The sequence below is a fragment of the Chrysochloris asiatica genome, unplaced genomic scaffold (genome assembly GCF_000296735.1).
Source record: "Chrysochloris asiatica unplaced genomic scaffold, ChrAsi1.0 scaffold00022, whole genome shotgun sequence".
In the NCBI taxonomy this organism is placed as follows: Eukaryota; Metazoa; Chordata; class Mammalia; order Afrosoricida; family Chrysochloridae; genus Chrysochloris; species Chrysochloris asiatica.
In genome coordinates, this window is record NW_006408540.1 from 127,372 (window position 1) to 133,758 (window position 6,387).

At 37.1% G+C, this 6,387-nt stretch overlaps 1 pseudogene; it reads right to left on the reverse strand.

Moving 5' to 3' along the window:
* Window positions 1-4,197: 4,197 nt before the first annotated feature.
* On the reverse strand, window positions 4,198-5,502 carry LOC102824926 (annotated as a pseudogene).
* Window positions 5,503-6,387: the final 885 nt, after the last annotated feature.

Consider the following 6,387-nt stretch of genomic DNA (forward strand, 5'->3'; position numbering starts at 1 on the left):
CTTTTATTACAGAAATATTTCAGTAAAGCTTTCTAAGACACTATTTATCAAACTGGCATTGTCAAATAGATGATCATTTACTTCAGATTCTGCATATTCCTTGTAAATTAGCACCATGCATTTTTGTTTTGCTTTGCTTATTTATTTTGGAGTTGTGAACTTTTGCTACCTACTGTTGAATCAGTTTAATGTTTGTATGTTGTCAAACACAGTACTATTGTAAGGGATATATGTTACAGAGATTCAATATTCAGAGAAAAGTGTATTCAGAGGAAGACATGAAAACACTTCTACCCAGCCCTTCTTTGAGGTTATTTCCTGTGGCAAACTACCTTTCAGTGCTCACAGTTTGGCCACGTTTGCTCCTTTCCTTCATCACCAACTAAATGCAATGCAATTTCTCTAACATTATTTCCATTCCTCTGATTCAAAAGACTTTGTTGATATGTAAATGTAAGTAATTGTGAATTATTAAATATTGAATGAGTCAATAATTCTGGATAACATAAAGGAAGAAAGAATTCCATCCTGTGAATTTTAGAGGATCTATAAGCACTGGACTGGTAACCACAAGGCTGTCTATTCAAATGAACCAGCCACTCCTTGAAAACCTTATATAGGATCGCTGTGAGTCTGAACTGATTCGACAGCACTTAGCAACCACAACAAATGAGTGGTAATGGGTCTTTGTGTGGCACTATAAAATAAGCACTGCATTGCTAACTGAAAGGTCAGCAGTTCAAACCCACCAGCAGCTCCTTGGAAGACCTGGACAAGGTTTCTGTGAATCAGAACTAAATCAACTACACTTAACAACAGACAAAGTGGTGAAACAAAGTGCAATGAGGAAAAACTTTAGAAAAAGAATGTGGCACTTAAAAACAACAGTTTCAAGAAACCTATTTTGTTTCACCAAGTTCAGATATTCTCCTGCACATTTAATCTGGTAAACAATGTCATCATTAGCATTTTCTAGTGTTATACTGCACAGATGGTCCTTGTGTTTTGTAAATTATCCAGTGACTCCAAGAACCACTAGATGTATGCAAGGGTAATTGCAAAATTATACATTTCTGTATACACTTAATCCTTTGACAGTTTGGTAATATGTGTATTATATCAATGATTTTGTCAGTACATTTATATAGCAAGTTTTATGTGATTGCTATTGTTAAGTGCGGTTGAATTAGTTCTGACTCATAGCATCCTATGTACAACAGAAGAAAACACCTCCTGATTCTGTGCCATCCTCATAAGTGCTGCTACACTTGAACTCACTGTTGCTGCCACTGTGCCAATCCATCATGTTGGGAGCCACCCTCTTTTTCGCTGCTGTTCCACTTCACCAACCACATTGTACTTCTCCAGGAACTGGTCCCTCCTTCTAATATGTTCAAAGTCTGAGATAAAATCTGGCCATCTTGACTTCTAAGGAGCATTTAGGTTGTACTTCTACCAACACAGATTTGTTTGTTCTTCTGGCAGTCCATGGAACCTTTAGTATTCTTCTCCAACACCACAACTTAAATGCATCAATCCTTCTATTGTCTTCCTTATTCGTTTTCCAACTTTCACATGCATATGAGATGACTGAAAATACTGAGTCTTGGGTCAGGCACACTTTAGTCCTCAAATTGATATCTTTGCTCTTGAACATTTTAAGGTCTTTTGAAGCAGATTTGCATAATGCAATATGTCGTTTGATTTCTTGACTGTTCCTTCCATGAGTTTTGGTGGTGGATCCAAGCAAACTTAAGTCTTAGACAACTTCAATCTTTCCCCCCATTTATATGGATGTTATTTATTGGTCCAATTGTTGGGATTTTTGTTTTCTTTACATTGAGGTGCAAACCATACTGACGGCTATGGTCTTTAATCTTCTTCAGTATTTTAAGTACTCTTCCCTTTCAGCAAGCAAGGTGGTATCATCTGTATATCACAGGTTATTAGTGAGTCCTGATGCCACATTGTTCTTCATATAATCTAGTTTATTGGATTATTTGATCAACATACAGATTGCAGAAATATGGTGAAAGAATACAATCCTGGTACGTACCTTTCCTAATTTAAAATTCTTCAGTGTCTCCTTGTCCTGTTCCAATGACTGCCTTTTGATTTATGTACAGGTTTCTTTTAAGCATGAGTAAGTGTTCTGGAATACTCTTTCTCTGTAGTGTTGTCCATAGCTTGTCATGCCCCACAGTTGAAAGCCTTTGCATAGTCAATAAATCGCAGGTAAACATCTTTCAAATATTTTCTGGTTTCAGCCAAGATCCATCGGACATCAGCAATGAGATTCCCCATTCCATGTCCTTGTCTGAATCTGGCTAAAACCTCAGGAAGTTCTCTGTTGCAACCATTTTTTAGTTATCTTTAGCAAAATTTTACTTGCATGTGATATTAATGGTATTGTCCTATGATTTCCACATTCCGCTGTGTCACCTCTCTTTGGAATAGGCACAAATATGATTTCTTCCAATCAGTTGGTCAATTAGCTACCTTCCAGTTTTTTTGGCATAGATGAGTGAGTGTCTCCATCGCTGTGTCAGTGTATGCAGTTAGATTACATGTATCAGCAAATTTCATAATGTAACTTATCATGCTATTATATCTGCCTGAGATGTACTTGATAAACTGATAAACTCCAACTTGACTTCAACACTTACTTAAATTTTACCTTCATGTAGTGTTATATGACTTCTGTACAAGATACTAAGGGCAGATTTAACCCATTGCTTTTCTATAATCCTACTAGATATTTTTGATGTTTATACTTAGAGCTTTTGCAGAGCTATTTGTTTATATACAGCTTCTAAGGTATATGAGCCATTTCAAATGATCTATATTTACAACTATATCTTCATTCAAGTATAAGCTAATGCAGAGTCTTTCTGACTAACTACTTTGATATAATTACAACTCCACCCCATTTATTTGCTCAATAGATGGTAGACAGATAGATAGATACAAGGGAGCTTTAAAAAGTTTGTGTGAAAACAGCATTATCTTTTCCATTGAATTTGTTTAAGCCCTTCCATATAGATATAAAGCTAGCAATATGTGTGTGGTCGATAGTGATGGATAAATTTCTTAACATATTTCCTTATAATCACAATGTATTCATTTATACTTTATTTAGGCATTGCATTGGTAAAATAAAGCCTTTAAATAAAATGCTTTGGAAATTTTGCAATACTTAAATTTGGTGGCCAGTAGCCCAGTAATTACATCAGACATAATGTCCAATTTTGGTCTTTTTTAAAAAAAAATTAATAGAATTTTGAGTTGTATTGAAATTTTACATGAAGAAGAAATTGGAAATGCAATCACATCAAAGAACAAATTGTCATGGCTTTGATGTTTAAGCCAAACAAATTTTGAAGGGCATATTTCAAGAAGGTGTGAAGTTATAACAATTTAAAAACACAGTTAACCTACTTCTAGGAATGCAAAACATACCATCATAGGTTATTTTTAATACATGAAAATTTTAATTTGTTTGCTTTCATTTATTAAAACTAGAAGACAAAGCACTAACGTGTGTTTTTATTTATAGCCCACTCCATACTCCTATATAATCTATCAAATCCAAAAAAATGAAACTGTTCAAAACCAGAGGTTCTGTAAAATCATGTTTTAACAGTGTGCCCAGCTTGTCTTGAAACTAACACGAAGCCTGAAATGATAAAAGCATTGTAATCCCCGGAATAAGGGATCTCTGTAAGTCCAATAATGTCCAAGAGCATTTATGAAAAGAGGAAATATAAAAAGACTTGAGTATATGCACAATAGTGATTCTTCAGCCCAATACAAATGGCAGCAAACTGCTATTTGAAGATGAAACAGTTAAGCATTTTTTTTTTTTTTTAAGAATGTATATCTTGAGTCAATCATATCTTGCCATATTGTTTTCAAGCCCTCATTTGGCTATTTCCACTGTTGCCCAGAAGTATGCCTGGTTGTCATTTTTGTAACCATTGTTGCTGTTGTTGTTATGTGCCGTGGAGTCGGATCCGACTCATAGAGACCCTGTACAGGGTTTCTGAGGCTGTACATCTTTATGGGAGCAGAAAGCCTCATCTTTCTCCCGTGGAACAGCTGGTAGTTTCAAACTGCTGACCCTGAGGTTAGCAGCGCGATTCGTAACCACTATGTTACCTAGTTACCCAAATAGTCACCACCTTGTTGAAACAACTGCTAAGCAACGGGTTGGGAACCACAGTTCTGTTGGTTGTTGGTTTGACAGTGCTTAGAATCAGGTTGATTGTGCCAATCTACCTTCCTCTTGCCTCCTACACTTCCCCCACAATTGCCCTGAGCGCCACAGAAACCACGGACTCTCTGGTATTGTGCAGAACCCCCTCTGCTACTCCTAGAGTCTCTTGATCTTCCCAAAGGTGCCCCCTGCTGTGAATAGCCAGCCCAACCTCTTGGAGTGTGGGGAACACCACTCCAATATTTCTTTTTTAACAGTAGTAGCCCAATTTCTCTCACAAATAAGACTTTTACCTCAGCCAGGTCTTCTAAATCTGGTTCTTCCACAGGGTCAGCCCATTCAAATGTAACTACTTTTCCCCCTACTTTTAACTTTTCTACTCATCAGCCAGCACTTGGCTTGTGCTGCTTACTTGTGATTCTCATATGCAAGGAAGCAGAATCCCTGATTATTCTTTTTTTCATCGGTTTGATGATACAGAATAACATCTACCAAACTCTCTGTGACTTTACTGAATTCTTCCAGAATATTTTCTTTAATCTTATTCTTCAGAATTGATCCAACCAAAAGCCTGTTGTTTGCCACAGAAATTCACACTCCACGGTGCTTCCCAGGACAAATTTCATAGTTGCCATACAGTTTAACAGCTTCCTGTGCAGCTTCTTTTGCACAGAAGGTGATAAAGTCATACCCTCTGTTCTGCCCATCCATCATAAGATGTAGATCCCACGTGGGACCAGCCTTCTCAAAAGGGACATTAACTCAACCCCATATAATTCTATTGTTATTTTATATACAAAAAACCTCTGCTCCAATTCCAGGTTGCATGCCACAGTATACACTCTCCGGAGAACCACCATACTTCTTGTGGTTACATCTAGATTATAGCCAGTTCTCTCAAGTAAGGCCTTGATCTTTGCTTCATCAGGGTCCTTTGTGGACTCTTGTACTTTGCTCCTGTTTCTTCCTTGGTCTATAGGTCTTCTTAACTCCATATAAAAATGCACTTTTGTTCTGAACATGTGATAAGTCACTCTCTTTGAACTGCTGCAGTACAAACAGAGCTCCATCTTCATTAATTCTCTGAGAGCATCAATTGCCCTTTCATCAAGAACAACATAAGCTCTCAATCCTGTCTGAAACATTTCGTCAAGTGTTTCTGTCACCTGTGGGAGACCTGCCTCTATCAGTATCTTGTAGTGATCTGTGTGAGGTACACTGGAAGTATCCATTGGTTCTTTCTCTTCTTCTAACTGCACCACAACACCAGTCACCTGATTAGCCATTTTATTATGCAGAGCAGATCAAGGGCTGGCAACAAGGCCCTCAGAATGAGGTGCTTTGAAAATGATTAGAAAATCCCAATTTGGGTCTTTTAAGTTAAAGTCCAGCGTCTATATTTCTTCCTCTAAGAAATATGACTCAGTGTTCTTCCTATCTCTCAACTTAATTTTTGGTTTCTGTCTTGGCTTCTGTGTTTGACAAAAAAAAAAAAAAAAAACGAGCCTGTGGTGTGATACAAAAACAAGGGGGGTGGGGAATTGTCTTCTCACTAAAAAAAATTTTTTTTAATTGGAGTTTTTTGTGTACTGTTTTATTCTGAAGTAGGCCATATGAATAAGGAAGACCTTAGAAGAATTAATGCATTGGTTGTATGTACCATGGACTGCCAAAAGTCCAAACAAGTTTGTATAGGAAGAAGTACAATCAGACTTATTCTTGGAAGCCAGGAGGGTGAGACTTCATCTCTCACATGTCAGACATGTTATTGGGAAGGACTAGTCCCTGGAGAAGAGCATTGTACTTGGTAAAGTGCAGGGTCATTAAAAAACAGGAAGATTGGTACAGTGGTACCAGCAATCACCTCAAGTGTAAATTATAAAGACAGCACAGCCTGGTTGGTGTTTTGCTTTGTTATGCACAGGGTCGATATGAATCAGATCTGACTTGATGGCAACTAACAACAACAACAGCATGTCATGGGTGTCAAACTATAAGCACATCATATCTATAGCTATATTTATATAGATATATATACAAAGTTCAGGAAAAAATGTTATCAATACTTATTAATTTCTCTATGCATGCCCCAATCGTGTTACCTTTCCTCCAGGAAGAGGAAAATTTTATTGTGTCTTCCATTGCCATCTTTTGTCTTTTAGCTTTACCAC